Below are 11,347 nucleotides of genomic sequence, written 5' to 3'. Positions count from 1 at the left end.
GAAGCTTCTGTTAGGCTAATTGACATCATTTGAGTCTATTGGAGGTGTACCTGTGGATGTATTTCAAGGCCTACCATCAAACTCAGTGCCTCTTTGCTTGACATCATGGGAAAATCATGGGAAATAAATCAGCCAAGACCTCAGAAAACAAATTGTAGACCTCCACAAGTCTGGTTCATCCTTGGGAGCAATTCCAAATGCCTGAAGGTACCACATTCATCTGTACAAACAATAGTACACAAGTATAAACACCATAGGACCACGCAGCCGTCATTCCGCTCAGTAAGGAGACGCGCTCTCTCTCCTAGAGATACTTTGGTGCGAAAAGTGCAAATCAATCCCAGAACAACAGCAAAGGACCTTGTGAAGATGCTGGAGGAAACAGGTACAAAAGTATCTATAGCCACAGTAAAACAAGTCCTATTTCGACATAACTTGAAAGGCCGCTCAGCAAAGAAGAAGCCACTGCTCCAAAACCGCCACAATAAAGCCAGACTACGGTTTGCAACTGCACATGGAGACAAAGATCGTACTTTTTGGAGAAATCGTCCTCTGGGCTGATGAAGCAAAAATAGAACTGTTTGGCCATAATGACCATCATTATGTTTGGAGGAAAAAAGGGGGACGCTTGCAAGCCAAAGAACACCATCCCAACCGTGAAGCACAGGGGTGGCAGCATCATGTTGTGGGGGTGCTTTGCTGCAGGAGGGACTGGTGCACTTCACAAAATAGATGGCATCATGAGGTAGGACAATTATGTGGATATACTGAAGCAAAATCTCAAGACATCAGTCAGGAAGTAAAAGCTTGGTCGCAAATGGGTCTTCCAAATGGACAATGACCCCAAGCATAACAACAAAGTCAAGGTATTGGAGTGGCCATCACAAAGCCCTGACCTCAATCCTATAGAAAATTTGTGGGCAGAACTGAAAAAGTGCAAGCAAGGAGGCCTACAAACCTGACTCAGTTACACCAGCTCTGTCAGGAGGAATGGTCCAAAATTCACCCAACTTATTGTGGGAAGCTTGTGGAAGCCTACCTGAAATGTTTGACCCAAGTTAAACCATTTAAAAGCAATGCTACCAAATACTAATTGAGTGTTTGTAAACTTCTGACCTACTGGGAATGTGATGAAAGAAATAAAAGCTGAAATAATTCATCCTCTCTACTATTATTCTGAAATTTCACATTCTTAAAATAATGTGGTGATCTTAACTGACAGATCATTTTTACTAAGATTAAATGTATGGGATTGTGATAAACTGAGAAAATGTGTTTGGCTAAGGTGTATGTTAACTTCCGACTTCAACTGTACATCTATGTTTGGGTCAAATCAAGGCCGGTCTGAACCAGAACAAATCTGAACCAATTATAGACATCTATGTTTGGGCCAAATATAGGCCTATGGACTGGACCAAATCTGTACCAATTATAAATGTCTATGTTTGGGCAGAGACAAATATTGTCTAGTATAGTGACAAGTTATTCAAGTGACTGCTCTAATAATGGAAATACATACCCTAAAAGATGGAAAGCAAACGGGAGGAGGAGAGATCAGGTGTGACCATTCAAGCCAATGAGAGGGCAGATATGCACGTGAACAGGCCATAGAGATAGATAGAGGACTCATCTTTGTATTTGTGCCATTTTATCATTTGTGACAGCATGGGCAAGGCCATTGAGGCAATCTCCATTTTAAAGTAGTCAATTTTCTTCTTCATCATTGGCTGATTGCTTTCAACGTATAGGAATCCCCACCCAAATGACTACTTTAAAATGGTGGAAGCCCTCAATGGCAATGTCCATGCTCAAACAGGTTATATCCATGATGAGTCCTCTACCTGTATTACAGGAAAAACTCAGATATAAAGTAATTTTTTCTTCTTCAAAGTTGCCGAAATGCCACGTGGGCCACGTATATTAGTGCATTCGAAACAACCTAACCATTATAACACTTCTCTTCGATCAAATAAGCCTCACGTAGCAAATTAGCAATTACATTTTTTGTTGACCAAATTTGACACTCTTTAATTGACCAAAAATGCAAAAATTCCTCGGTTCTTCTTCTTCTCCTTCTTTTGTAATGGCAGTTGGCATCCAGTATGTTGCATTACAGCCCCCAACTGAACAATAGTTGTGATACAAAATGGGAAATGGGATTTTTAACATTTCAAATGTCAAATGTAACATATATTTTTTAATTACCCTGCCAACTAACCCTACACTCATTAAAACCCACCATCTTATTCCACTACTTTAACCCTATCTGATCCAACCCCAGGGCAACAGCCTGTGAGGACGGGACACTGCCACTCAACACACCCTGTAACTCTTCTGAAGTCGACTCTCATAACCCCAAGTACTTCTCTGCAGCTGCCACCACAACATCTATTTTCTGTGACTTATGATCCATCTCTGCGGTACAGTTGATAATGATTGCTACGAACGCTAAGAAGCCAACCTTACTGTATCACTCATTGGCCTAATCCTCAGTTCTGGCACAGATCTACTATTCACAGGGCTCCTCTCAGAATCCCTCAACCTTGATTCACCCTCCTCTACTTTCTTCACTGCCTTAGTATACAACATCTTCTGCACTACTCTGACCCTGGCCACCTCAACCTCCCTCCCTCTCACCGGACACGTCCAATCTCTAGCAACATGGACACTCCTACAGTTGAGACGCACAACTTTTTCCACCAAAACCGCACATTCATCTGTCCCATGTCCTCCTGCACACTTCCCACATCTTGGAATCTCCCTCCTACACACTTCATGTGACATGCCAATAAACGTGACACATGTAACACCGCAGTATATTCGCCACAAAAGCTTTAACAGCATAACTCATATATCCTAACATTACTGTGTTAAGTAAAGATTCTGAATCACCATGCTCCCCACCGGTTCTGCATCGCACCAAGTGGCGAGTGGCACAAACACTAGGAATCTTCAACATAAATTGCTCCACCTCCACACTTAACGCTAACACAGAAATCACACCCTTCAATGGTGCCCTGTACCTAAGCGCAAAGCAAGATACAGGTATTTCCCTGGGTTGCGTCACACAGAGCGCCCTCTCCCTCTGATCTGAAGAAACACGAACAAACATCAAAGTCCACTTAAGGTTACCTTCGCCGGCTCAACAGCACCCACCATCTTTTCCACCCGTCTTTTCCACCCAACTACCCATGGATCAGCCAAAAGGCCTGGTTCCACTCTCTTCAAAGATCTCACTCCCACTGGACGAAACTTAACTTTATCATAACCATGTCCATCAATGCAAGACTCGGGCTCCGAGCTCCTCACAATTCCTTCTACCCCTTCCATTTCACCTCCAGAACTCGAACTTGCGTCCCGCCCACTCTGTTTGAACTTGACACCAATCTTCCTCGACATACACTCTCCCTTGTTATTGCTAGCTTCAACAGATTCAAACCTATCCTCTGCCTCCCTCAGTCTTTTCAACCTCCTCTCTCTTTCCCTCCAATCCTCCTCCCTTAACCAATTACCTGACTCCTTCTGAAAATATTTAACTTTTCCAAGCCGAAATCTCTTTTTAGCATCCGAGAGAGAGAGAGACATGCTAAGCCCTGTACTCTCTCCACTTCAAGCTCAGTAAAGCCTCCAGTCAAGAAGCCAGCCTCCCAAAACCAATTTTGTTTAAAACCCTCTTTCCTGGGCTTATTTGTATGGACAGATTCTGGGCGGAGTAAAACCTCTCGCTTCTGACTACATCAATTCACCAAAGGTCAACACTTCAACATTGTAATGATTAAACGCTTACATTGTAACTATGTTTATCCTCTGTAGTTGCGTGCCTTTTTCAATAAAGATTCATTTATAATAACCACCGATTGTTTCCTTGTTGAGATTCAATTGCCACATGCAGCACATTTATTGAAAAAGTGTGAATTTCAGCAAACAAGGAAAGGAACGCAACTACAGAGGAAAAGGCATGCAACTTCAAAGAAAGGCACGCAACATTTTTTTTAAAGTACTGACTTTGGGCGGATTGATGTAGTCGGAGCTGAATTCCACAAAGCCTGATCTCTGCTCCACTCCATTGGCGGAGTTCATCATAAACTTCCTTCACCATGGAGTGGAGTTTAGTCAGCTAACCCCCCTGGAGTTGATTGGAAAATCAATGGTAAGTGGAGCAAGGAAAGGTGTAGGCCTACCATAGGCAGGATCATGTTTTTCACAATTTCATGATGGTGGACTGGTGGATAATGATTTGTGGTGAAATGTACCCATAAACCCTGTGTCTCAAGGAAATTAATGTATTTGCCTCCTATGTTGGTAGCTGAAGGATTTATCTGACTGCACAAGGTGATCTATCAGGCTAAATTTGTTTTGATGGATGAGGCTATGATTAATGTACTCAGACAACAGTGCCCCCCCTCTCTCTCCCCCACCCCTCTCTCTCCCTCAACACACAAAGGCGTACCCATTCTACTTGTGAGCTACTGTAACACATAAGGCTCAATGTCTGGGATAGTTGGAATTCTTTGATGTTAACAGTAATTTGTCATACTGTAGTGTTTTTCCAAGCTACACTGACGTTGTCATACCTACACAAATATAACACCACTGTGTGTTAAGTACTTTGTTGCCATGCAATAATACAGTAGCATTGTGTTGTAGGAGCACTACAGTAGCAAGTAGAAATACCTTTTAACATTAAGTGTTTGGATTTTTATGGATTATTGCTCAAGTTTTTATGGTTCTGGTTTGAAAGATTCTGACCCAATAGGTCATCGGCACACACATGCACTTGTTCTCACGCCCAATCCCAATCCCAACCTCTGGCTGCATAAGAGACGGTAATTGGACTAGAGCAGCGTATCCTAATTACAGGAGGACTAGTTCTTAGTTTAAAAAGGCCAAGTGGTCACACAGGATTTCAACTATTACCCAACCGGGCAGCCATGTCCTCCTGCTGTTACGTAGCTTACTAAGTGTACAATGTGAGGTGAATAGACTAGGGATGTCCTCCTGCCAATGTTACAGCAGGCCCACTGGTTTGAGGACCCCCATTGTACACCTAGAACACTTTCTTTGTCAGTTGTAGTCAAGCAGCAGTCTATATGAATGTATGACAGGAGCACAGCCACAACCAACAATTTAAAATTTGAAACAATTCTACATGCCAAATGGGACAACAGCCAAACAAGGCCAGGGATCTTGGCACAGAAGAGATTACTGTATGCCACTAAGACAATTTCTCTCCCACCGTGAGCACACACACACACACACACACATTTGTTTTACTGTTCTTGTGGGGACCAAACAATTGATTTCCATTGAAAAGCCTATTTTTTTAAACCTTTATTTAACTTGGCAAGACAGTTAAGAACACATTTTTATTTACAATGACTGCCTACACCAGCCAAACCCGGACGACGCTGGGCCAATTATGCGCCGCCCTATGGGACTCCCAATCACGGCCAGTTGTGATACAGCCTGGATTCGAACCGGGGTGTTTGTAGTGACACCTCAAGCACTGAGATGCAGTGCCTTAGACTGCTGCATCACTCGGGAGCCCTCCCTAACCCCTAACCCTAATTGTAACCCTAAACCTAACCCGAAGCCTAAAATAGCCTTTTTCCTTGTCCCCACTTGTTCAAATGTTCTTTGTTTTAATATCTTTGTGAGAACTTCTCTACAAACCTTGGCTACTTCTCCTTCCTATAACTTACCAAGTTCACCAACCCCATGTAATTCCAGTTTGGGGATATTGTCTTCCTTTTAACATAAACATTTTCTATGTATTTGAAGGATGAAAAAGGAGGACAGCCTTCAGAGTTGGCTGTTTGTTTACATTCAGGTTTCTGTTCGGGAATGTTAAATTGTTCATACAGAACGGACATACTTTCTGCATTCCTATCCTTAGCCTAGAGCTTGCTATGTGAGCCATGCGTGTGTAATAAAAGTAATCACTTGAGAAGGACACTTGCCAATGTTCTGGCTTGTTCAATTATTTTATCCAAAACATTTAGGGAGAAAACATTTGCTTCAGTAGTGTGGAATATAGCACCCCTACAGCAAGTATGAACAGGCCAGTATTCAATAGCGAGATATGGAAATTTGATCTTGAAGTAAACTGAATAAATATCGCTTAGTTACTGCCTTGTAATGCCTACTCACGACGTTGCTAAATCTAAAAGTCAAAGACAAGTGGTGACAGGAAGTCCGTTTGGATCAGAAGCAGATTCTAAACAGCTTGATCCATTGACACACCTGATCTTATTCACACCTGGTAATTGTTGCCACCTGCCTGCAGCTGATCTCTGCCAAAGCCATTACTGTCCTATAGTCCCAGGCTAACAGCCTTACCACATTGCATAGTCGTGTTGTCCTCCTTTCCTCTATCTTTCACATCACAAGTATCTTCTTTTTTTCTTTTCCTTTTCTTACCTTTCTATTTCTCTCTTCTTGAGTAAAGGAGCAATGTAAAGGAAGGAAGAATAGAATAGCATATCACACAGGAAAATGTGCTTGGCAATGAAGTACAGGCTTAGGCTACATGGCATAGAGATAACAATACATCACAAGACATATAGGCTACATCCTACTGGCACTTGATGCGTCCCAAATGGCACCCTATTCCCAAACCAAGTGCACTACTTTTGACCAGGGCACATAGGGTAATATAGGGAATAGGGTGTCATTTGGAACACAGATTTACCCTCCTCCTTATCTCATTAGGAAACAAAATCTCCTGTAACGGCATTACACAATCATCCATTGCATATGATGATGCTAGTTAGTTAGGTTGTTCTTGATTGGCATACTGCATACGTACATTAAGCATGTCTTAAATGTACGTACAGAGCAGGCATGTGCCTCACTTCAGCCTCTCCAGCAAAGAGTGGAGTGAACACTTATGCAGCAACAGTTTTCAGTGAATATCTCAGGGGGATTTTTAGAGGCCTAATATTCCATTATCTGATTAAGTTGACACATAATAGCTACTTCTATTTCAGCATCACAAACAAGCATTTTGGTTTGGTTTTCTGATTGATGTTGTGTTGACATCGGGTTTACAGCCTACATACCATACACAGGAGGTTGGTGGCACCTTAATTGGGGAGGACGGGCTCGTGGTAATGGCTGGAGCGGAATCAGTGGAATGGTATCAAAGACATCAGACACATGGTTTACATGTATTTAATGCCATTCCATTCGCTCCGTTCCAACCATTATTATGAGCTGTCCTCCACTCAGGAGCCTCTTGTGATACCATACTACAATACTAGTTAAATGAAATTATTTATTTGTTTGCTCGACATTATTTCACACATACATGTCTCACACCTACACCGAGCAAACCATCCAAAATAGTTATTATGGTATTTCTGGGTCTCTCTTTCCCCTATTTGTCAAAGCAGGCAGAACCTGTCTCTCCTCGACACCCGCACTCCATGGCGCTTGACATGAGTGATGGTATCATTGACAGCTTTGTTCCTCATCCCTGTAAGAAATCCCTGTAAGAAACCCTTGCTTTTACCTGGCACTGCTCTCCTCATGTCCTTACATGAACCCAGGTACCATCTTTCTCTCTCCATCTCTCTCTCCACCTCTCTCTCTCCACCTCTCACTCCATATTTCTCTCTCTCGTTCTCTCTCTCTCGTTCTCTCTCTCTCTCTCTCTCTCTCCCTCTCTCTGCTTTCTCTCTCTGATTTATTTCTCTCTCCCCCCCCTCTGTGCAGGGAGGCTTTGAACATGCTCAACATTAAAACTGGCAAGCTCAGTGCTTTTTAAAGCAAAGCACGTATCAGTGTCTCTTTAATCTTAGTATGCCCAGCATTAGCTACTGTTGCCCCTGTTGCACTCTAGATAGACAGGCAAGGCCTATTTATTTACCAGGCATTGCCGGGACAGGCGGGGATAAATGATTACAGGCATTATAAATGTATCAATATAATATAAAGTAAAAATAAAATATATAAAGTATCAATATAATATAAAGTAAAAATAAAATGTATAAAGTGTTTCGATTACCTCGATTTTTTTCCCTAGTACCGTGCAAAGATCTTCCCAAAGAATCTGATGACAGACTTTTCGCCACAACGAGAGTTTTGAGTCAAGAAGGATTTTACTCTTGAAAGCACAAAACTGTTTTTGTGTACACAATTGTGTGAGCAGTGGAGCACATTTTCCAAGCTGGCAATTTTCCCATAGCCACTGTCGTTTCAACTCACTCCAAAACGTACCAGAAACAAGTTGACAGGGGTCAACGGGTTCTCAGCATCGGTTTGTGTCATCTTCGTCACATCTTCGTCTCTTTATGCTTTCTGTTCCATCGCCATTTAAGGCATCAATGGCTTTTACTGTAAGGCCATCCTTCGGGTAGATGAAGGCTTGCCCACCCATAGGCCTATTCACCTTTAAATTCAACTCGTCGTTATTGGAACAAATAACCATCTTTCTTTTCATATTTCAGAGAGCCACGGAAATGAATTGCATCTACAGATGAAAGCAATCAATTATTTGAGTTTACATATGGCAATGAAGGTTATTATCCAACAGCCTTTCATGAGTTCACATCCTTGCATAGAATTTGAATTCACACAATCGCTTTTCATTCTAAGAACCTTGGGTGCTAATACATGTATTGTGGCAGACTTCTGAAGTTCATTTTGATACACTAAATGTTAGATAAGCAACCTGTGTGACAGCGCATTGAAAAGCCACCGCCCTAAATAGGAGACGGTTGTACTTGGCAGTGCCATCATAATGTCTGTGCGGTCTGAGTTATTTGACCACAGGACCCGTCTTCACTCCAATCAAAGCATGTGTTGATGGATTTGCCCTATATTGAACTCACAATGTTATGAGATATATAGACATTGTGGAAAGGTCAACAAAAAATAAATCTCCTTACGTCGTCCATGTGAAATAACATCACAATATACATAGAGTATTGGCAAACTGCAAAGCCATAATAAATCATTGTAAGGGAAACAGGGTCATACATATGTCATACACCACTGTATACTGCTGACTTTGGTCTACTGTAGCTGCTCCTCTTCTCCAGCTGGTTCTGGTGTCACGCTGAAATACTTCTCCGCTAGCGTTAGCCTGTCAACAGGGCCTAAAGGTGCCCCTAAGTTAGGATCCCACTGGTGTTGAGAGGACGCTTATTGGTGCTGCTCCCAATTTAGAGTTCAACCTCATGCAGAGTTTTGTGATGTCTCCAACAAATGCGACCTTAGTTATCACAGAGTATTAATCAGCATGTGATGGCTGTTCACATATAGACCTACTCCTGAAATAAGGAGTCCCAAATGGCACCCTATTCCCAAGTGTGCTACTTTAAAAAAAGTGTAGTCTGTCTTGTAGTGCACTCAATGGGAATGGGGTGCCATTTGGGACTCCATGTTGTTTCCTCTCATTGGGGAGATGAAAGCACGACAGACTGAGCATTGACTGCTCTATACTTAGTCCATCACCACCCGAAATATACACTATTATTTTCATAAAGCTCCTCTCATGAGGGCTAATTTGAGAAGAATATTAGCTTTGCTTTGGTTGGTAGACGATCAAACATGTTTTGAACATGACAGTACATTCACATAGCTGCCCCACAGACAGGCAGGCAGGCAGAAAAACAGACAGACAGACAGACAGACACAGACAGCAGCCAGGCATTGTACTAGCCTGAGCAGCAGAGAACCCTGCTCGCTAAAAACAACGGCCGGGTCTTTCATCCACTAGCCAGTCCACCACATCGGCCTGCTACGTTCTGTACCCATTGAGTTCTGCCAGAATCCTGCCACCATCAGCATTTGCATATTTCCAGACTAAAGGGGATTTACCCCGGTCCTTTCTGTCCTTTTCTATCTAGTCAGACAGGAGGCATTGAAAGTGTTGTTGTCGAGCTAATCCATAGTGTGGCGGAGGGAGGGTGATGGGTGAGGAGCAGGGAGCTGTCGCTGCAGGGTAAACATGAAGCATTATACCCTGTTAGAAGGAGGGGGATGGACGGACAGAGACAGACAGACAGACAGAAGAGAAAGACAAAACAGGTAAACAGGAAGGGTTTATTCAAGTGCCCTGTGTTCTGCTGTTGTTCTACCATAATGTGATGGCTAGCTGTACTATATAGAGACAGTTTACACTTCCAGGATAAGTTAATGGGATTTACTTCAAGACAGCACTGTAGACAGCACTGTAGTATTTGTCTGATAAGAAGAAGAAAAATATTACTATTGTCCATTCTCACAGGGAAATGGAAATTAGTCTTCTGCTTAATCCCAATCCCTCCAAGACACACATACGAACACACATAGGATGTCAGATTATTGTGGAGAGGAACACTGGAAAGTTGCTGTCTTTCAGAGCACTTGCTCTGTCTAACTCCAGCCCTGTGGTGTGGCTCAGCTAAGAGATTGTTTTTTAACACAGCCAACTAAACCTCAGTTGGGAAGCAGTAGCGACTCATTCAGGAAACTCCTGGGCAGTCTGAGATCCTGCTGTAGATAAAGTGGCGCCGGTCCGACAGCGATCTCGCTCAGCCCTACCCTTAGTTTCTCTCTCTCTCTCACACAATCTCTGGACATGGCCCATTTCACTCGACCCTCCCCTTAGTCTCGCAGGCCGCACACCAAGCATGCCAAGTATTCCCACAAAACAGGACAAACTGGTAAACAATGGGGTTTGAATGGAGTGGGTAATGTTGCCGTCTGAGTGTCTGGGTTTACCCAGTGGCTGGGTCTCTTGAGAGGAGGGGGTGGTGATGTGTGTGTGGGCCATCTGTTGCAGGCTGACAGAGTTGTTGTGGCTGAGAAGGAGGATGTGTTCCCCAACTCCATAGCATTTAGTGGCAGCTAGGCCCCTTCACAGCTACACCTGAAGCCTTTCCAGGATGGCCACACTTTGTAGGCCGTACACAGGGCAATTATCTTCAGCCAAGCCAAGTAGAAGCCAATCGGCTGTCGCCAATACCAGTGAAAGGCAGAATACTGCCCCACTGGCTCGACTTCGAAAGGAGTTAATACTACTGACTTTCCTTTATATGTTGGCAGAACAGCTTAGCATTTGTCTTTGGGTCGGCTGGTTTCCATCTACAGATGTTTTTTAATTTTTAATTTCACCTTTATTTAACCAGGTAGGCTAGTTGAGAAGATGTTCTCATTTACAACTGCGACCTGGCCAAGATAAAGCAAAGCAGTGCGACAGAAACAACAACGCAGAGTTACACATAGAATAAACAAGCGTACAGTCAATAACACAATAGAAAAAAAATAGTCTATATGCAGTGTGTGCAAATGGCATGAGGAGGTAAGGCAATAAATAGGCCATAGTAGCAAAGTAATTACAATTTAGCAGATTAACACT

The sequence above is a fragment of the Oncorhynchus tshawytscha genome, linkage group LG14 (assembly GCF_018296145.1).
Source record: "Oncorhynchus tshawytscha isolate Ot180627B linkage group LG14, Otsh_v2.0, whole genome shotgun sequence".
In the NCBI taxonomy this organism is placed as follows: Eukaryota; Metazoa; Chordata; class Actinopteri; order Salmoniformes; family Salmonidae; genus Oncorhynchus; species Oncorhynchus tshawytscha.
The sequence above is the reverse complement of the archived record's forward strand: the minus strand, read 5'-3'. Positions refer to the sequence as shown.